The sequence below is a fragment of the Oryctolagus cuniculus genome, chromosome Y (assembly GCF_051225735.1).
Source record: "Oryctolagus cuniculus isolate XC-2025 breed Fujian yellow rabbit chromosome Y, ASM5122573v1, whole genome shotgun sequence".
Lineage (NCBI taxonomy): Eukaryota > Metazoa > Chordata > Mammalia > Lagomorpha > Leporidae > Oryctolagus > Oryctolagus cuniculus.
The window spans coordinates 34,214,960-34,237,423 of record NC_142889.1 but is presented as its reverse complement, the minus strand read 5'-3'; the positions used below and the strand labels follow the sequence as shown (position 1 = coordinate 34,237,423).

At 38.5% G+C, this 22,464-nt stretch overlaps 1 protein-coding gene across 1 annotated transcript in view; it reads left to right on the top strand.

The window, feature by feature from the left end:
* The window catches only part of LOC108176237 (uncharacterized), a 59,096-nt gene that overhangs the window by 17,737 nt on the left and 18,895 nt on the right, over positions 1-22,464 (top strand). The window lies entirely within an intron of this gene.

The following is a 22,464-nucleotide window of genomic DNA, read 5'->3' as shown; positions in this document are numbered from 1 at the left end:
AGAATTGGAATTAGTTTTTTTTTTTCTTGGACAGGTAGAGTGGACAGTGAGAGAGAGAGAGAAAGGTCTTCCTTTGCCATTGGTTCACCCTCCAATGGCTGCCACGGCCAGCACACTGAAGCTGGCACATCGTGCTGATCCGAAGCCGGGAGCCAGGTGCCTCTTCTGGTTTCCCATGGGGTGCAGGGCCCAAGCACATGGGCCATCCTCCACTGCACTCCTGGGCCATAGAAGAGAGCTGGCCTGGAAGAGGGGCAACTGGGACAGAATCTGGTGCCCCAACTGGGACTAGAACCTGTTGTGCCAGTGCCACAAGCTGGAGGATTAGCCTATTGAGCCACGGCGCTGGCCAATTAGTTCTATTTTTGAAAGTCTGGTAGAATTTAGCAGTGAAGCTTTCTGGTCTTGGGCTTTTCTTTGGAGGGTTTTTGTTACTGATTCAATATGTTTTGGTTTTTGGTTTGTTTAGGCTTTCTATATGTCTTCATGGCTCAATTTTTTTACCTAGCATGTGTCTTGATTTCTTCCAGGTTTTCTAATTTGTTGGTCATTGCATGTGATGCCCACATTCTATATTGCAGTGCTAATCTAAGTTTTCAGTGTTTCACTTCCAAACTAGTTTCCTGCTTAATATCTCTGAGAAGCATGGGGTAGTGGCTCAAATTCTTCAGTTCCTTTCACCTAAGTGCAAGATCTACTACTTATTAGGGGACCTGAGAGCCTGGTCCAGCCATAGCTGTTGCAGACATTTAGAGAGTGAACCAACATATGGGAGACCTCTCTTCCTCTCTCTCTTCACCCACTTTCTGTGTGTTTCTCTGCCCTTTCTAAAATCATTTTAAAAGTTATTTACTTCTTCATTTGAAAATCACAGTTACAGAGAGAGAGAGAGACATAGAGAGATCTTCCATCATCTGTTTCACACCCCTGGTTTCTCCAATGGCTGGTGAAGGGCCAGGTTGAAACCAGGAGCGTCTTTTGAGTCACCCATGGGGGTGGCAGGAGCCCCAGTACTTGGGCCATCTTCCACTCTATCAGGCCATTAGCATGAAGCTAAATCAGAAGTGGAACAAGTGTGACTTGAACTGGTGCCTATATAGGATGCCAGTATAACAGATGGCAGCTTTGCATACTGCAGCACACTGTCCTCCTCTCTGCCTTTCAAATAAACAAATCTTTAAAAAAGAAATGAAAATGTCCTTAAGATAGTAAAAGTCATCATGATTGAGCACTGAGGAATCTATTGAAATGATTACATTTTAAATGATTTATTTATATATTTGAAAGGCAGTGTTAGTGTGAGAAAGGGAGAGACTGATCTTCCTTCTGGTTTGTTCTCCTCCAAAATGGCTGCAATGACTGGGGCTAGACCAGGCTGATCTCATGAGATAGGAGCTTCTTCCAGATATCACATGGGTTCAAGGGCCCAAGCATCTGGGCAAGCCTTTGCTGCTTTCCCAGACACGTTAGCAGGGAGCTGGATAAATTTGGAGCATCAATATCTATGACATCTTCCTTGCAGTACAAGGATATAGAGCCCATCTGGCACAATTAACGTCCTATATATGGGTGGGCCAAGTATAACAGCTTCCAACTCTCAAGGTTTGGACTAGATGGGTTCTGAGGAATTGTGTTATAGCAGATATAAATCCATAACTCTTGGTTTAAGCTTTTGTTAGCAGATAACAGCTGTGACTACTTTGGGTCTCTGGATTGTCACCAGTGAAAGCATCCAGATTAATAGTAATGAAATCAGCAGTCAGTAGAATGGTGTCCAGCTGAACTTAAATGGTTTTTCTTTATTATTGTTAGAATAGTGACCTCCTGCTGTACCCTGGCATCTGGACATAGACAGCAGACATTGGAAGCCATCCCCTTTGCCAAATGGAGTATGTCAAGTTTGGGTCCATCATCTATTAAGGAGGCCTTAGTAGCCATTCTCATGTTTTACTGTTCTATATTCATGGCCAAAGTCCTACTAGATAACAAGGTTTGGAGAATCACAGGCTCAAGGTGTGTAGGTGACTGTTTTTCCAGTATAGCACAATTAATAGAAATCTAATTTAATTTTACTGGCACATAGCAAGGTTCCAAGAGAGGTTATTCCTTGCATCACAGCCCTTGAGAAGTAATGGATATCACAAATGATCCAGAGGATTTAGAAGGCATATGATCTCCTCGAGTGAAGAAGTCATTGAGAGCACTAAGGATAGTGCCTACAGAATTCAATTTGACTTTTCATTGGAAGGGGGGGGCATATAAGCTGGACTGCTTTGTAGCATCCATGACAATTAATTTTTTAAATGAGGCATGCATTGCACCAAAACCCAGGAAGGACTAAAAGGTATTAGCATTGTATGTTCTTCACAAGTGTGTCAAATAGTCTCATGAAGGGAGGAAGTCATCAATGTGATATATTCTTGTGCTCCTGATAAAAGCTGGGTACAGTTAAATTCTTTGCAAAAATTATGTTTGATGGCCAAGTCAATGAGATGCTCATGTATAACCTAGAAAAAGTGTCTTTTCAAAGTGAAGGCAAACTAGACTGAGGAGCTGTTGGAAAAGCTTTGAGCAAAAACACATTTGCCACTTTTGTAATAGTTAAGACAGGTCATTTATCTACTAAGAAGCATCAGATATGTTAATATTAGATATAAAGTATGGTGGACATAATCGATGGCATATAGCATTAAGATTTTAGCAATCTACCATGGGGTGCCATTTACTTTTTTTCCAGATTCAACAGGTAAAATTGGGCTGCCAAGTGGGAAACAGCTGGAATAATCACCTTTTTGTTTATTAAGTTTAATGTAATAAATTTTAATGCATGAAGACATTGAGTTTCCTTTTATTATGTCATCTTAATTATTTTAGTTTGGGACCTGTGGAGTGTTATTTCCCTAGTTAAGTTGTAGCTTAACATTTATATTTTAATAATTACTTGCTGTGTTAGGCCATCTCTCCCACATGTGGGATTTTTTGAGTACATCTGACTATTGGAAATTTAGGTAATACTATAGTTAAAATGAGATGTACCAAATAAATAATTTTTTTCTTCTGATACATATTTTGGAACTTTTCTAAAATGGTATTGAGCACCCTGTTTAAATTTAGGGGGATTCCCTGGGTAAGACTGTTATTTGAGCCACATTACTGATTACTTCTATGAAAATCTGTGAATAAATGCATCTAGAACCTGGAAAAGTTGATGTCTTATGCTGAAGAGACATAAGAATCAATGTCTTTTTATCTTTTTTTAATTATATAATTTACAAATAAGTTTTAGATGACTAAAAGGATGAAATTATGTACTTTTCAGAAATTTATACCTATATACAACTATAATTGATATATTATACATTTTCTTTCTTTAGGTTTTTAAGACTTCTTAGGGCTGGCACTGTGGTGTGGGCAGAGGCCCACACACTTGGGCCATCTTTTGCTGCTATTTTCCCAGGTTCAATAGCAGGGAGCTGGATCAGGAGTGGAGAGACTGGGACACAAACTGGCACAAATATGGGATACCATTCCCATCTAGTAAAACTTGATCAGATAACACTGGTTGCTTCTATTAGTGATAAGTAGCTCAAGCTTGACCTCAAATTTAGTCTTTGTAGGATCCTGAATTAGTTTCAGTCTGTGATCCTCACTCTCTTTATATCTTAGGGACTATATTTTTCATTATTGATTCAGTAAAATCAAGTGTTAGAGCTCCTATTTCTAAGTGCTTGAAATTACAAATGCTGGTCAGAAGGTGTATTTAGGGTTTGGCGCCATGGCTCACTTGGTTAATCCTCCACCTGTGGCACTGGCGTCCCATATGGGCACCAGGTTCTAGTCCTGGTTACTCCTCTTCCAGTCCAGTTCTGTGCTGTGGCTAGGCAAGGCAGTGGAGGATGGCCCAAGTGCGTGGGCCCCTGTACCCCCATGAGAGACCAGGAAGATGCACCTGGCTCCTGGCTTTGGATCAATGCAGCGCTGGTGACAGCGGCCATTTGGGGAGTGAACCAGCACAAGGAAGACCTTTCTGTCTCTCTTTTACTGTCTATAACTCTACCTGTTAAATAAAAACAAAGGTGTATTTAAAATCAGTGAGAGAAAATGAATTATAAAAGATCAATCAACAACAATTGAGTGTTGCATGCTACCTTCCCACTTTCTTCTCAGGAAATCCACAGAATTTTCAACCATAATTCTAAAATCAGCAACTCCTGCTGTCAGAAGTGTGTGGCTACCACTATGGGGAGCAATAATTTTTAGAAAGGACAAGGGAATTCACTATTTCATGATACTATTCTTGTTTGATGCCTACAACTTCATCTTTTGTTTACATTGTATGATGCTGGGAACTAAGTAATAATTTTTTTCTGGGTCTGAGGTGAAGTTATGTAAGATTGAAGTTCAAGACTGAGGTCCTTCAATTTGCAGAATGAAGTCACTGAAAGGCGATTACCAGATAAGTGCTGATATAAGCATTTGCATGGCACAATTCGTACACTATACATAGAAAAAATGACCAGTAGCTGTGGGACAACAGTCAATGGCCCATGAGACCATCACTCAAATCCTCAAGAGTTTGTCTATAATTTCATGGCAATTCTCATTTAGACTAGAAGAGGAGTAAAAGCAGGAGCTCCGTGACACCCTAATATTTGTCTCTGGCCTTATTTGTGTCAGAAACCACTAATTAAGTGTGGGTTTTTTAAAAATATAGCTTTGTTAAAAATATACAGATAACTGGATGTGATGGATAGATGAATTCAGGATGTTTTGGGTAAAGAATTTCTAGATAGTGCAGTTTAAAATATTCACAAAGACTTTACAAGGCATTCACCCTGTTTTCCAGCCATATTAATGCACCAAATTATTACTATTTTACTGTAAAATATGATCCATTGATGGTCCATAAATTATTTTAATAAGTAAGATCAAGCATCATTTTAAAGGATTAAAAATGATTTATTCAAGTTATTATTTTCTTCTTTAAACACTAAAGTTAAAGAGAGTCCTTGGAGGTTTTTTCTAAGTATCTGTAGAAGTATTTGAGGTTTTAGAACCACAATTTAATTATGAGAATTTAAAAAATATTAATATATAATGACAATTCCCAAAAATTCTTTCCACATTTTAATTTCTCGACTTATAGTATGTTTCTTTTCTTTTCTTTTTTTCTTTTTTTTTTTTTTTGACAGGCAGAGTTAGTGAGAGAGTGAGAGAAAGAGAGAGACAGAGAGAAGGGTCTTCCTTTTTCCATTGGTTCACACCCCAAGTGGCCGACATGGCTGGCACGCTGTGCTGTTCCAAAGCCAGGAGCCAGGTGCTTCCTCCTGGTCTCCCATGCAGGTGCAGGGCCCAAGGACCTGGGCTATCCTCCACTGCACTCCTGGGCAACAGCAGAGAGCTGGACTGGAAGAGGAGCAACCGGGACAGAATCCAGCACCCCGACTGGGACTAGAACCCAGGGTGCTGGCGCCGCAGGTGGGGGATTAGCCATGTGAGCCGTGGTGCCGGCCAAGTTATAGTATGTTTCTTTCAAATGTATTTGCCAAGCCAGGAATTAATGAGGAATTGGAATATTATGCGAGCACTTCATGTGGTTAGACAAGTTTTATGTATCTTCGCTGTATCGTAAGAGGTTGATTTTCCAGCAAATTTCTTCCTAATGGAGCTGTGCACTGTTTTACAGGGAAAGTTGCTTCATCAGCACCATTTATTGAATAGACTGTCCTTGCTCCAGGGATTGATTTTGGATCCTTGGTCAAATATAAGTTGGCTGTAGATGTTTGGGTTCATTTCTGGTGTTTCAATTCTGTTCCATTGGTCTATCCATCTGTGTCTGTACCAGTACCATGCTGTTTTGATTACAACTGCCCTGTAGTATGTCCTGAAATCTGGTATTGTGATGCCTCCGGCTTTGTTTTTGTTGTACAAGATTGCTTTAGCTATTCGAGGTCTCTTGTGTCTCCATATGAATTTCAGTATCATTTTTTCTAGATCTGAGAAGAATGTCTTTGGTATCTTGATTGGGATTGCATTGAATCTATAAATTGCTTTTGGGAGAATGGACATTTTGATGATGTTGATTCTTCCAATCCATGAGCATGGAAGATTTTTCCATTTCTTGGTATCCTCTTCTATTTCTTTCTTTAAGATTTTGTAATTCTCATCGTAGAGATCTTTAACGTCCTTGGTTAAGTTTATTCCAAGGTATTTGATTGTTTTTGTAGCTATTGTGAATGGGATTGATCTTAGCAGTTCTTTCTCAGTCGTGTCGTTGCTTGTGTATACAAAGGCTGTTGATTTTTGTGCATTGATTTTATATCCTGCCACTTTGCCAAACTCCTCTATGAGTTCCAATAGTCTCTTAGTAGAGTTCTTTGGATCCTCTAAGTACAGAATCATATCGTCTGCAAAGAGGGATAGTTTGACTTCTTCCTTCTCGATTTGTATTCCTTTGATTTCTTTTTCTTGTCTGATGGCTCTGGCTAAAACTTCCAGAACTATGTTAAATAGCAGTGGTGAGAGTGGGCATCCCTGCCTGGTGCCAGATTTCAGTGGAAATGCTTCCAACGTTTCCCCATTCAATAGGATGCTGGCTGTGGGTTTTTTATAAATTGCTTTGATTGTATTGAGGAATGTTCCTTTTATACCCAATTTGCTTAGAGTTTTCATCATGAAAGGGTGTTGAATTTTATCAAATGCTTTCTCTGCATCAATTGAGATAATCATATGGTTTTTCTTTTGCAGTCTGTTAATGTGGTGAATCACATTGATTGATTTGCGAACATTGAACCATCCCTGCATACCAGGGATGAATCCCACTTGGTCTGGGTGGATGATTTTCCTGATGTGTTGTTGTACTCTATTGGCCAGAATTTTATTGAGGATTTTTGCGTCTATGTTCATCAGGGATATTGGTCTGTAATTTTCTTTCAGTGCTGCATCTTTCTCTGGCTTAGGGATTAAGGTGATGCTGGCTTCATAGAAAGAATTTGGGAGGATTCCCTCTTTTTCGATTGTTCTGAATAGTTTGAGAAGAAATGGGATTAGTTCTTCTTTAAATGTCTGGTAGAAATCAGCAGTGAATCCATCTGGTCCTGGGCTTTTCTTTGTTGGGAGGGCCTTAATTACTGTTTCAATTTCTGTTTCAGTTATGGGTCTATTTAGGTTTTCTATGTCTTCATGGTTCAATTTTGGTAGATTGCATGTGTCCAGGAATCTATCCATTTCTGATAGGTTTTCCTGTTTGCTGGCATACAGGTCCTTGTAGTAATTTCTGATGATTCTTTTTATTTCTGTGGTGTCTGTTGTTACGTTTCCTTTTTCATCTCTGATTTTATTGATTTGGATCTTTTGTCTTCTTTTTTTAGTTAGTTGGGCCAATGGGGTGTCAATTTTGTTTATTTTTTCAAAAAACCAGCTTCTCGCTTGGCTGATTTTTTGTAATGTTTTTTTGGTTTCAATCCTGTTAATTTCTTCTCTGGTTTTAATTATTTCTCTTCTCCTACTAGATTTGGGTTTGGTTTGCTGCAGTTTTTCTAGGTCCTTGAGGTGCGCTGAAAGCTCATTTATTTGGTACCTTTCCAATTTCTTGATATAGGCACCTATTGCTATAAATTTGCCTCTCAATACTGCTTTTGTTGTATCCCATAAGTTTTGATATGTTGTGTTGTTGTCTTCATTTACTTCCAGAAAGTTTTTGATTTCTCTTTTGATTTCTTGAATGACCCAGTGTTCATTCAGGAGCATGTTGTTCAGTCTCCATGTGCTTGCATATGCTCTAGGGATTCCTGAGTTGCTAATTTCCAGCTTCATTCCGCTGTTTTCTGAGAAGCTGCATGGTATGATTCTAATTCTTTTAAATTTGCTGAGACTTGCTTTATGGCCTAGTATGTGATCAATCCTAGAGAAGGTTCCATGCACTGCTGAGAAGAATGTGAAGTCTGTAGATGTAGGGTTGAATGTTCTGTATATATCTGTTAGATCCATTTGGGCAATAGTCTCAATTAAATCTGCTGTTTCCTTGTTGATCTTCTGTCCGGATGATCTGTCTATTTCTGAGAGTGGAGTATTGAAGTCCCCCAGTACTATTGTATTGGAATCTTAATCTCCCTTTAAGTCCCTTAACATATCTTTTAAATAGACCGGTGCCCTGTAATTAGGTGCATATACATTTATAATAGTTTCATCTTCCTGTTGAATTGAACCCTTAATCATTATATAGTGTCCCTCTTTGTCTCTCTTAACAGTTTTTGTATTAAAGTTTATTTTGTCTGATATTAATATGGCTACACCTGCTTTTTTTGGTTTCTGTTGGCATGGAATATCTTTTTCCAACCTTTCACTTTCAGTCTGCATGCCTCTTTGTTAGAGAGATATGTTTCTTGTAGGCAACAAATAGTTGGGTTGTGTTCTGTGAGCCAGTCAGCCAAACGGTGTCTTTTAACTGAAGAATTCAGACCATTAATGTTCAATGTGACTATTGATACGTAGTGACTTTGCCCTGCCATTTTCCCGGAAATATTTTCTAGTATATGCTTTGAGCTTCCCATGCTCTTTTACTGGTAGGTGTTCTTCCTTTCCCTTCTTTCATATTGATGGCCGTGTTTCTGTGTTTCTGAGTGTAGCACATCTTTAAGTATCTTTTGCAGGGTCGGACGAGTGGCCACAAAGTCTTTCAATTTCTGTTTGCTATGAAAGGTCTTTATTTCACCTTCATTCACAAATGAGAGCTTGGCAGGATATAATATTCTGGGCTGGCAATTTTTCTCTCTTAGCACCTGTGCTATGTCTCGCCATTCCCTCCTAGCCTGTAGTGTTTCTGATGAGAAGTCAGCTGTGAGTCCGATTGGAGAGCCTCTGAGAGTAATCTGACGTTTCTCTCTTGCACATTTTAGGATCTTTTCTTTATGTTTCACTGTGGTAAGTTTAATTACCACGTGTCGTGGTGAGGATCTCTTTTGGTCATGTTCATTGGGGGTTCTATGAGCTTCCTGTACTAGGATATCTCTGTCCTTCTCCAAACCTGGAAAGTTCTCTGCTAGTATCTCACTAAAAAGGCCTTCTAATCCTTTCTCTCTCTCCATGCCTCAGGAACTCCTAGAACTCGAATGTTGGTTTTTTTGATAGTATCCTGTAGATTCCCAACAATATTTTTTAGATTTCTAATTTCCTCTTCTTTTCTTTGGTTTGACTGTATGTTTTCCTGTGCTCTATCTTCTAAGTCCGATATTCTCTCTTCTGCTTCACCCATTCTGTTTTTAAGGCTTTCTAATGTGTTTGTCATTTGATCTATTGAGCTCTTCATTTCATTTTGATTTCTCTTCACTATAACACTTTCCTGTTCTACTAGTTTCTGAGTTTCATTTTGACTCTTCCTTAAAATTTCATTTTCACGAGAGAGATTTTCAATTTTGTCCATTAAGGATTTCTGTAGTTCAAGGATTTGCTTTTGAAAACTTCTAAATGTTCTTATCATAAATTTTTTGAAATCCGTATCTTGCATTTCTTCTATCTCATCATCTTCATAATCTTGGCTTGAGGTGTTTTGCTTATTTGGAGGCATCATAGTGTCATCGTTGATCTTGTTCCCTCGATTTCTGTGTTTGTTACTCGGCATAGTTAATTCTTGCATCACTGTGCGTTTTTTTTTTTTTTTATTTTATACTGTGTCCGTGTTAAGTGGACTGCCTGCTGTTGGAGGAGCCTTGGAGGCTTGCGATGGGTGCGGCCTGAGAGCTCTGCCTGGTTCTTCCTGGTTAAGGGTGTGCAAAGGTGACACCCTCAGGTTATGCATGGTAAATCTCTCTCTTTTTATTTATTTATGTATTTTATTTATTCAGGGGGTAAGTAACACCGCACGGCACTGCTGTGCAGAATTGATGGTATTTCGCTTCCAGTCTTTGGCTTCTACCCGCAGAGTCCCAGAGTCCCTTTAGGCTCCTCTGGACTCCCACTGGGTTGCCTAGGCTACTGAATTATAGTGACTCAGTTCCTTAGCTCTCCCCCATTGATATGTAAATCCAGAGAGGGGGCCTGCTCTTTGTCTCTTGGGAATTCTTCAAGCCTTGCAGCCTTGCAACCTTTGCAAGGTTAGGGGGAAGAGAAACCCCGAAGCTTTTTATTCCTTCTTTCCGGTAGTGAGTTTGCTGCACTTTCTGACCCCCCTCTAGATTGTGACCCCCGTTTCCCCACCAATGTCTCGGGTTATTGAGCTCACCTCCCCTTCCAGCGCCGATGTGTGGACTCGGAGCCCTGAGCGTCCCAAGTCTCCCCGCTGTTGTCTGTGTGGCATGCACTCCCCTTTGAGCACTGGCGCGCAGACCCTGGGGCTTCTGCCCCTCGGTCCCACGGCTTGGCTTCCACGCCTTGGTCCCGCGGCTTGGCTTCCGCGTGGTGGGTGACCTTGTTCTCCCAGTAGGTCCTCCAATTCACAGCCACTCGATCCAGAAGAGTTTCCCCTGCAATATTTTCCTGGTTCTTTTTTCTGAGGCTACCGTAACTCCCCTTTTATTAAACTAAATTTTCCCGGACTATCGGTGCGCGCCCTCACTATTCCGCCATCTTGGCTCCGCCCATGTATCATTATTTTTCAACTTGAATAGACTGCTTAGTATCAGCAGATATATCTCAACTAATACTCGTATATACATGTAGCTATACGATCACTTTTTTAAAAATATAAATCAAGGTTCCTGTATGTTAAATAATTACTCAAAAGTTTAGTAAGCAAAATTGCAAGAAGTGTGCTATTCCTCCCTTTGCAACTTGTATTTTGTGAGGTGTATTGTGCATATGTTTCTCATGTAACTCTGGGAATCAAAGGAGACTGGTAGTGTTTACATTTATTTTCAAATAATAGAATGAGAATCTCAGTGGATCCTGGTTAATGAGCTACTATAAACCATAACAAGATATTTAATGTTCTTTTGTACTTGTTGGCTTTGTAATTATACATAGTAACTTTTTTTTTAAATGACATGGGTATCACCACAATTTAGTGGTTCTGCAAGTGTGCTCATCAGACAAGGAACATAGCCCTACTTGTGAATTTGTTTGAAATATAAATTTTTAAGTCTCTCCTAGTCCTACTAAATAATAAATTTAGACTTGGATGTTGGAATTGGGGAAGATTAAAAAAAATTCAGAAAATTTATTCCAATACAAGCTGAATTTTTCTTTTTTTTAAAAGACTATTTTAATTTTTAAGGTAAGCAAATTTCATATATATAGATTTAGGAACATAGTGATACTCCCCACCTTATCCTCTCTCCTGCCCACAGTCCCACCCTTTTTCTTCCTCCCTGTTTTATTCCCTCTCAGTTTTTACAGTGGTCTACTTTTAGTTTACTTCATACCCATAAGAATAACCATACACTAAGTAAAGAGTTCAATAAATAGTAAGAAGGAAAAAACACTGTTCCTCAACAGTATAGACAAGGACTGTAAATAATCATCCAATCTCAAAGTGGCAATTTCACTTCTATACATTTTTTTGTACTCTGTTTGATACCTTAGATCAGGGAAACAATGGTACTTGTCTTTTTGGGACCAATGCCATATAAAAGGATACTTTAAGTTCATGAGAAATTGAATTAAATGATAAATTTATTTGGTATAAAAATTGAAATCCATGTTTAGTTATCTCACAAATATATTCTCATGAACTTTTTGAAGTACCCTCAACTCATGAGTTTCTGTAGGAAAAGGACTATTAATGCCAGTTAAAAAAAAAGAATACAGAGTAACAAAGAAAACAACAACAATCCAGTGTCTTAATCTAATCAACAGAGAAGGGAACCTACAACAAACACCACTAATGCAGAGTCATTGAAATTGTTTTCTCTAGGGGTAAACCTAGTCCCTGATGCCTGCACTATCTCTCTTCAACTGCAGGAATAGTCAGTGAAATATTACAGTAAAAAAGGAAATATAAGGTTTAAATGTCAATTTCTGAGCAGTAAAATATGAATATATTGGATGATGTTTATATAATGGCTAATCCATGAAATATAAAAACAAATACAACTTATAAATGAGATTACTGGAAAGATACACAGTCACATACACACACACACATGAGCAGGAAGTGAATAGAAAATTAAGACAATAGGCAAATTAGAAAAAAATTGAAAAGAGAAAGGGAAATGAGTAAATAATGCGATGTCTTTAAATGTTCTTCAAGTCACTATTTGAAAAAAAAAAAAAACACAAATGTCTCTGAAGAACCAAAGTGACTCCATTTTAAAACAATAAAAAAAGCAGCCTCTGTTTCCCATAGCAGACCTGAGTCCTTATAAAAGCAGGCATTCAGGCATTCTGGAGATATCAAAGCTTGCCAGAGACACCTAGCTCGGTAGACCAAGGAAAGCACAGTAGAGATTGCTAAACAAAGTAACTCCCTGCGCCCAAAGCTTCCATGCTGTATGTAACTCTTTGTTCCTGCTGATGTAGCCCTTTTTTCCTTTAAAAACTCTCCCAAAGACCGGGGCCTCACTCCTTCCTCCACTGTGCCAGTTGGTTGGATGGGGTCCCTGTCGCGGCTTGTACTCCTGAATAAACCTTGCTTTTGCAGTTCAGTGTGATTGACTCTCTGGGGGTCTCTGCGGGGTTCTAATGATCTGGGCACAACATATTTTTTGGTGCCCAACAGTCTCAACAGAGAAATGTGTCACATGTAAGCTGAAAAGAAAGGTTCAGATGCCAGTAAAAAGCCATTAGATTGTAATTGACCTGAAACAGGTGCTGTGACCTCTAGGTAGGATCCTCTGAGTGACAGGGACCAGAAAGCAGGAGGGAGCCCAGCAGGAGGTAGGACCAGGGGTGAAAAGCCCTCCCACTACAGGCAGGGCAGAGCCATGGAGAATGAAGTTTTGGTACTGAACCCAGGACTCTCCTCTTATTTTTTCCCATCTGGCACGTCAGCGCTGTGAGGATGGTGATTGGTTGTATCTTTTGTGATGTTGTACATGCTATCTAAACTGTCCAATCAGTGGCGTTGGAGTAAATATTACATAATCACGTGGGATCTTGACATATTAATCATTGTCCAGTTCTACGGCAGAGAGAGGTCCTAGGAGGGGGTTGTGCTGCTGGGAGATTCTTTCTCCACAGAATTCTGCACCCCTCAGAAGCCATAAGAAGATGAGTGCAGGGCAGGCATGCAGAGATGGGGAAGGTGGTGAGGGCTCTGGAGGCTGTGGTCCCATCTTGCTACTGGCACAGCGCTTCCCTCAGCTCCTCTGTCCATAGTTTCAGGGCTGGGCTGGCACCTGGACTCCACAAGTCTTGAACCTTCCTGGCAGGGACTTTTTGGCCCAGGAGTCCGGGAGTCATCTCTGGGCAGCTGTGTGGTGGTAGCCTCGCATTTTCCCTGATAGTGCAGTGGGGACCAGATGATCACTAGAGAGAATCCAGGCTGCGTGATGGGGTTCATGCAGGTGAGGGGCTGTCATTTATGTGGTGCCTGGCTCCTCTTTTCTTCCCAGGGTGACCTGATTCCCCAAGTTTTCGGAATACATTGGAAGCAAGGTCTCAGTCCCAGACCTTGATCTCTCAGAATAGCTGTGTCTGGGATCTGACCTCATTTTATGTTGCCAACATAAGTTCCATAGACTAGGTAACTACAGTAAATTCTCATCCACCATTAGCTGCAGACAGGCATTAATCTAAACTCTGATCCAGAGATTAGCCATTTTTTGAATATGATAAAATGTGTGGGGTTTTGCTTCTGATTTCTTCTTTTTTAAAAAAATATTTTGACTTTCATTATTTTTGTGGTCTTTCATTTCTTAATTAATTTTTATTGCCAAATAGTATGCCATTATAAAAGATATACTGAACTCTGTTTTTCTTGCACATTAGTATTTGGGTTGCTTTCATGGTTGGCTTTCATGAATATTGCTGCAGTGAGCCATTATGGGCATATAAATTTTGTATCTTTTAATGGCCTACCTGGGAGATAACCTGCTGAGGCCATAAATAGTCCCATGTAGAACATGCTGAAAAACTGTCAAATTATTTTTCATAATGCCTGCACTATTTTATTTAGGTATATGATGGTTTCATGTTCTTAATGTCCCTGTCAACATTTATCCATGACTGAATCAGTCATTTTACTATATATGAATTTATATCTTCCTGAAGATTTGATTGCATTTCAAATGACTACTATTTTTTGCTGTATTAAAATTAAATCTCTTACTGAAATCACTGCTTTGTTTTAAAAATTGCATGTTCTTATATTTTGTATTTTTTCAAATATGAAATCCAAGTTTTTTTAATTTTTCTTAGTGGTATTTTCAGTTTGATGCTACATTGAATGTTAATGCTAATTGTACTTTCATAATGTTTATTTATGATACACAGAAATATATTTGATACTTATATCTTTATTTTATAATCTGAACGTCACTGAGTTTTACTTTGGCATTTTTGTGAATACCTCAGAATGTCTTTTGCTTGCAAGATATGTCTTAGGTGTTACAAATCATGTTTGTCCTCTTGTATGCAATCTGGAATTTTTTCTTTGTGTGTGTGTGTGTGTGTGTGAGTGTGATTTTCACAAGTTGTATGAAAAAAAAAATTCTCCACAGTCAAGACAAGTGCTATTCAAAGTCATGAAATCTTAAAATGTTAATTCTACTTCTATAGATTACCATTTAGGTGTTCTATTAGTTATCAAATATCAGAGATTTTATTTGTCCTTTTGGGGCTGGCTTATATCACTAAGTATGATGTTTTCCAATTACATCCATTTTGTTCCAACTGAAAGGATTCCGTTTTTTTTAACTGCTGTGTAGTAAGTGTTCTGTGGTGTACATACCCCATAATTTATTTCATCTTTAGTTGATGGACATTTGAATAGATTGCATATCTTATCTGTTATGAATTGAGCTGCAATAAATATGGGGGTACAGGTACTCTTGCATATGTAAATTTCATTCCCTCTGGATAAAAATCCCAGGAGAAGAATGGCTGGGTTATATGGTAGTTCTATATTCATGTTACTGAGGTATCTTGATACTGTCTTCCAGAGTGGCTATACCAGTTTACAATTCCACCCACAGTGGATTAGAATACCTTTTTCTCCACATTCTCACCAGAATTTGTTGTTTGTTGATTTCTGTATAAAAGCCATTCATATGTGGGTGAACTGAAACTTCATTGTGGTTTTGATTGTATTTTCCTGATAGCTAGTGAATGTGACCATTTTTTCATGTGTCTATTGGCCATTTGGATTTCCCATTTTGAAAAATGACTGTTTAACTGGGTTTTGTGTTTTGCTGTTGTGGTGTTTCCTGATCTGTTTGTAGATTCTGGTTATTAATCCTTTATCAATGGCATGGTTTGCAAATAATTTCTTCCATTCTGTTGGTGGCCTATTCACTTTGCTGAGTGTGTGTTTTTTTTGTTTGTTTGTTTGTTTGTTTGTTTGTTTGTTTGTTTTTGCAGTGCAGAAATTACATCTCAAATTGATGTGATCCCATTTGGCAATTTTGGTTTTGATTTGCTGAGCATCTGGGGTCTTTTCCAAGAACTCTTGGTCTATGCCAGTGCCTTGTAGGGTTTCCCAAAGAATTATTTAATAATATGATGATATTGAGTCATAGATTTAGGTCATTAATACATTTTGAGTGGATTTTTTTGTAGAGAGTAAGGTAATATTCGTGTTTCATACTTCTGCATGTGGAATCCCAGATTTCCCAGTACCATTTGTTGAAGAGAATATCCTTGTCCCAGGGATTGATTTTAGCTCCTTTGTCAAAGATAATTTGGTTGTAGATGTGTGGATTGATTTTTGGAGTTTCTATTCTGATTAATTGGCCTGTCCATCCTGCAAATTCTTGGATGTTTTGATTATAAATGTCATGCAGTATATCTTGCGTCATAGAAGGAGTTTAGCAGGATTCCCTCTTTCAATTTTTTTGAATAGGTTTAGAAGAATTGGAGTTTTTTCTTTAAATGTCTGGTAGAATTCAGCAGTAAAGCCATCAGTCCTGTGCTTTTTTTTGTTGGGAGGGTCTTTATTACTGATTCAATTTCTATCTTGTTTTTTTTGGTCTGTTTAGGTTTTCTGTGTCCTCATGGTTCAATTTAGGTAAGTTGTATGAGTCCAGAAAATTAACCATTTCTTCTAGGTTTCCTGATTAGTTGGCATACTGTTCTTTGTGGTAATTGCTAATGATTCTTTTTATTTCTATGGTATCCACTGTTACATTTCCTTTTCCAGTTCTACTTTTATTTCTTTGTATTCGTCCTCTTTTTTGGTTAATTGGGCCAGTGTTGTTTCAATTTTGTTTATTTTTTCAAAAAACCTGCTTTTCATTTTGCTGATCTTTTGTATTCTTTTTTGGGTTTCAGTTTTGTTTATTTTTTTTCTCTAGTTTTAAGGGTTTTTTTCCTCCTACTAATTTTGGGTTGTTTTATGGTTGCTTTTCTAGGACCTTGAGATGCATTGATAGCTCATTTATTTGGTTCCTTTCCAATATATTTCTTTTTTTAAGATTTATTTATTTATTTGAAAGGCAGGGTTACAGAGAGGCAGAGTCAGAGAGAGAGAGAGGTCTTCCATTTGCTGGTTCACTCCCCAGTTGGCCGCAAAGGCTGGAGCTGCTCTGATCCAAAGCCAGGAGCCAAAAGCCAGAAGCTTCCTCCAGGTCTCCCACATGGGTGCAGGAGCCCAAGCACTTGGGCCATCTTCTACTGCTTTCCCAGGTCATAGCAGAGATCTGGATCAGAAGAGGAGCAGCCAGGACTAGAATTGGTGCCCAAATGGGATGCCGATGCTTCAGGCCAGGGCATTAACCCACTGCACCACAGTGCTGGCCCCTCCAATTTCTTGAAGTAGTGACCAGTTGCTATAAACTTTCCTCTTAACACTTCTTTTGCTGTATCCCAGAAGTTTTCATATATTGTATTGTCATCTTTATTCATTTCAGAAATTTTTTTTCTATTTTTATTTCTTCAGTGACCCACTTTCATTCAGGATCATATTGTCCAGTCTCCATGTGTTTGCATGTGGTCTAGAGATGCTTGAGTGGTTGATTTCCAGCTTCATTCTTTTGTGGTTATAGAAGAAGCATAGTATGATTTCAGTTTTTTTGAATTTGCTGAGACTTGCTTTGTGGCCTAGTATGTGGTCTATCCTAGAGAAAGTTGCATGCACTAGTGAGGAGAATGTATATTCTCTCCTTTTTAATTCTATCAGTTACTATTAGCAGATACTAGTCTTGCTTATGTGATCCCTTTGACTCTTAATCCTATCATTATGATCAATTGTGAACTGAAATTTATCACTTTGACTAGTGACACGGCATTGGTACATGCCACCTTGATGGGATTGAATGGAATCCCCTGGGACGTTTTTAAATCTACCATTTGGGGCAAATCTAATTGAGCATGTCCAAAATTGTACATTTCCTCCCTCTCTTATTCGCTCTCTTATATTTAACAAGGACCACTTTTTAGGTTAAAGTTAAACAACTAAGAATAATTGTGTGTTAATTAAAGAGTTCAACCAAAGTATTAAGTAGAACAAAAAAGTGCTAAAAGGGATAAAATATTAAGTTGTTCATCAATAGATAGGAAAAGGGGTGATCAAGTCACTGTTTCTCAAAATGTCCATTTCACTTCAACAGGCTTCCTTTTAGGTTCTTGGTTAGTTGTCACAGATCAGGGAGAACATATGATATTTGTCCCTTTGGGACTGGCTTAATTCACTCAGCATGATGTTTTCCAGATTCCTCCATTTTGTTGCAAATGACCAGGTTTCATTGTTTTTGACTGCTGTATAGTATTCTATAGAATACCTGTCCCATAATTTCTTTATCTAGTCTACTGTTGATGGGCATTTGGGTTGATTCCAGGTCTTAGCTATTGTGAATTGAGCTGCAATAAACATTAATGTGCAGACTGCTTTTCTGTTTCCCAATTTAATTTCCTTTGAGTAAATTCCAAGGAATGGGATGGCTGGGTTGTATGGTAGGGCTATATTCAGGATTCTGAGGAATCTCCAGACTGATTTCCATAGTGGCTTGACCAGTTTGCATTCCCAGCAACAGTGAGTTAGTGTCCCTTTTTCCCCACATCCTTGCCAGCATCTATTGTTGGTAGATTTCTGTATGTGAGCCATTCTAACCAAGGTGAGGTGAAACCTCATTGTGGTTTTGATTTGCATTTCTCTGATGGCTAGTGATCCTGAACATTTTTTATGTGTCTGTTGGCCATTTGGATTTCCTCTTTTGAAAAAAATGTCTGTGAGGTCCTTGGTCCATCTCTTGAGTGGGTTGTTTGTTTTGTTTTGGAGATTCTTGATCTCTTTGTAGATTCTGGTTATCAACCCTTTATCTGTAGCATAGTTTGCAAATATTTTTTCCCATTCTGTTGGTCACCTCTTCACTTTCCTGACTGTTTCTTTTGCAGTACAGAAACTTCTCAATTTGATGCAATCCCAAATGTTAATTTTGGCTTTGACTGCCTGTGCCTCTGGGGTATTTTCCAAGAAGGCTTTGCCAGTGCCAATGTCTTGCAGGGTTTCTCCAATGCTCTCTAATAATTTGCTGATGTTGGGTTATAGATTTAGATCTTTAATCCATGTTGAGTGGATTTTTGTGTAAGGTGTAAAGTAGGTGCCTTCCTTCAAGCTTCTGCATGTGGAAATCCAATTTTCCCAGTACCATTTATTGAATAGACTGTCCTTACTCCAGGGATTGATTTTGGATCCTTGATCAAATATAAGTTGGCTATAGATGTTTGGATTTCTGGTGTTTCAATTCTGTTCCATTGGTCTATCCATCTGTTTCTGTACCAGTACCATGCTGTTTTGATTACAACTGCCCTGTAGTATGTCCTGAAATCTGGTATTGTGATGCCTCCGGCTTTGTTTTGTTGCACAAAATTGCTTTATCTATTCGAGATCTCCTGTGTCTCCATATGAATTTCAGCACCATTTTTTCTAGATCTGAGAAGAATGTCTTTGGTATCTTGATTGTTACCGCATTGAATCTGTAAATTGCTTTTGGGAGAATGGACATTTTGATGCTATTGATTCTTCCAATCCATGAGCATGGAAGATTTTTCCATTTCTTGGTATCCTCTTCTATTTATTTCTTTAAGATTTTGTAATTCTCATCGTAGAGCTCTTTAACGTCCTTGGTTAAGTTTATTCCAAGGTATTTGATTGTTTTTGTAGCTGTTGTGAATGGGATTGATCTTAGCAGTTCTTTCTCAGTCATGTCGTTGCTTGTGTATACAAAGGCTGTTGATTTTTGTGCATTGATTTTATATCCTGCTACTTTGCAAACTCTTCTTTGAGTTCCAATAGTCTCTTAGTAGAGTTCTTTGGATCCCCTAGATAAAGAATCATATCATCTGCAAAGAGGGATAGTTTGAGTTCCTCCTTCCCAATTTGTATCCCTTTAATTTCTTTTTCTTGTCTGATGGCTCTGGCTAAAACTTCCAGAACTATGTTGACTAGCAGTGGTGAGAGTGGGCATCCCTGTCTGGTACAAGATCTCAGTGGAAATGCTTCCAGCTTTTCCCCATTCAATAGGATGCTGGCCATGGGTTTTTCATAAATTGCTTTGATTGTATTGAGGAATGTTCCTTTTATACCCAATTTGCTTAGAGTTTTCATCATGAAATGGTGTTGTATTTTATCGAATGCTTTCTCTGCATCTATTGAGATAATCATATGGTTTTTCTTCTGCAGTTTTAAATGTGGTGTATCACATTGATTGATTTGCAAACATTGAACCATCCCTGCATACCAGGGATAAATCCCACTTGGTCTGGGTGGATGATTATCCTGATGTGTTATTGCATTCTGTTAGGCAGAATTTTATTGAGGTTTTTTCATCTATGTTCATCAGGGATATTGGTCTGAATGTTCTTTCAATGCTGCATCTTTTTCCAGCTTAGGAATTAAAGTGATGCTGGCTTCATAGAAAGAATTTGGAAGGATTCCCTCTTTTTCAATTGTTCTGAATAGTTTGAGAAGAATCGGAGTTAGTTCTTCTTTAAATGTCTGGTAGAATTCAGCAGCGAATCCATCTGGTCCTGGGCTTTTCTTTCTTGGGAAGGCCTTTATTTCTATCTCAGTTATGGGTCTGTTTAGATTTTCTAGGTCTTTCTGGTTCAATTTAGGTAGGTTGCCTGTGTCCAGGAATCTATCCATTTCTGAGTTTTCCCTGTTTGCTGGCATACAAGTCCTTGTAGTAATTTCTGATGACTCTTTTTATATCTTTGGCATCTGTTGTTATGTTTCCTTTTTCCTATCTGATTTTATTGATTTGGTCTTTTCTTTTTTTAGTTAGTTGGGCCAATGGGGTGTCAATTTTATTTATTTTTTGAAAAAAAAAAACAGCTCTTTGTTTGGCTGATCTTTTGTAATTTTTTTTTATTCAATCCTGTTGATTTGTTCTTTGATTTTAATTATTTCTCTTCTACTAGATTTGGGTCTGGTTTTTTGCAGTTTTTCTAGATCCTTGAGATGAATTGAAAGCTCATTTATTGGTGTTTTTCCAATTTCTTGATGTAGGCACCTATTGCTATAACCTTTCCTCTTAACACTACTTTTGCTGTATCCCAGAAGTTTGATATGTTTTGTTGTTATCTTCATTTACTTCAGAAAGTTTTTGATTTCTCTTTTGATTTCTTGAATTACCCAGTGTTCATTCAGGAGCATGTTGTTCAGTCTCCATGTGTTTGCATATGCTCTAGGGATTCCTGAGTTGCTAATTTCCAATTCATTCCACTATGGTCTGAGAAGCTGCATCGTATGATTCTAATTCTTTTAAATTTGCAGAGACTTGCTTTATGGGCTAGTATTTGTTCAGTCTTAGAGTAGGTTCCATGCACTGCTGAGAAGAATTTAAGTTCTTTAAGTGTAGGATTGAAAGTTCTGTAGATATCTGTTAGATCCATTTGGGCTGTAGTGTCAATTGAATCTGCTGTTTCCTTATTGATCTTCTGTCGTGTTGATCTATTTCTGAGAGTGGAGTATTGAAGTCCCCCAATACTATTATATTGGAGTCTATGTCTCCCTTTTAACTCCCTTAACATATCTTTTAAATAAACCAGTGCCCTGTAATTAGGTGCATATACATTTATAATAGTTACGTCTTCCTGTTGAATTGTTCCCTTAATCATTATATAGTGCCCCTCTTTGTCTCTTAACAGTTTTTGTGTTAAAGTTTATTTTGTCTGATATTAATATGGCTACACCTGCTATTTTTTTTGGTTTATGTTGGCATGGAATACATTTTTCCAACCTTTTACTTTCAGTCTGTATGCATCTTTGTTGGAAAGATGTGTTTCTTTCTTTTTTTTTTTTTTTTTTTTTGGAAAGGGAGAGTGGACAGTGAGAGAGAGACAGAGGGAAAGGTCTTCCTTTTGCTGTTGGTTCACCCTCCAATGGCCGCCATGGCTGGTGCACCGCACTGATCCGATGGCAGGAGCCAGGTACTTATCCTGGTCTCCCATGGAGTGCAGGGCCCAAGTACTTGGGCCATCCTCCACTGCACTCCCTGGCCACAGCAGAGAGCTGGCCTGGAAGAGGGGCAACTGGGACAGAATCTGGTGCCCCAACTGAGACTAGAACCCGGTTTGCAGGTGCCACAAGGCAGAGGATTAGCCTAGTGAGCCACGGGGCTGGCTTGGAAAGATGTGTTTCTTGTAGGCAGGAAATAGATGGGTTTTTTTCCTTAATCCTTTCGTCCAGTCCATGTCTTTTAACTGGAGATTTGAGTCCATTAACATTCAGTGTGACTATTGATAAGTAGTAACTTTGCCCTGCCATTTTCCCAAAGATATTTCTAATATATGCTTTGAAATTCCTGTGATCTTTTACTGGGAGATTTTCTTCCTTTACCTTTTTTCATATTTATGGCTGTGTTTCTGTGTTTCTCTGTGTAACAAATCTTTAAGTATCTTTTGCAGGGCTGGACGAGTGGTGACAAATTCTTTCAATGTCTGTTTGCTATGAAAGGTCTTTATTTCACCTTCATTCACAAATGAGAGCTTACCAGGATATAATATTCTGGGCTGGCAATTTTTCTCTCTTAGCACCTGTGCTATGTCTCACCATTCCCTCCTAGCCTGTAGTGTTTCTGATGAGAAGTCTGCTGTGAGTCTGATTGGAGATCCTCTGAGAGTAATCTGATGTTTCTCTCTTGCACATTTTAGAATCTTTTGTTTATGTTTCACTGTAGTGAGTTTGATTACAACGTGTCATGTCGAAAATCTCTTTTGGTCATGTTTATTAGGCGTTCTATGAGCTTCCTGTACTAGGATGTTTCTGTCCTTCTCCAAATTCAGGAAGTTTTCTGCTAGTATCTCACTAAAAAGTCCTTTCTCTCTCTCCATGCCTTCAGGAACTCCTAGAACCTGAATGTTGGCTTTTTTAATAGTATCCTGTAGATTCCCAACAATATTTTTTAGATTTCTAATTTCCTCTTCTTTTCT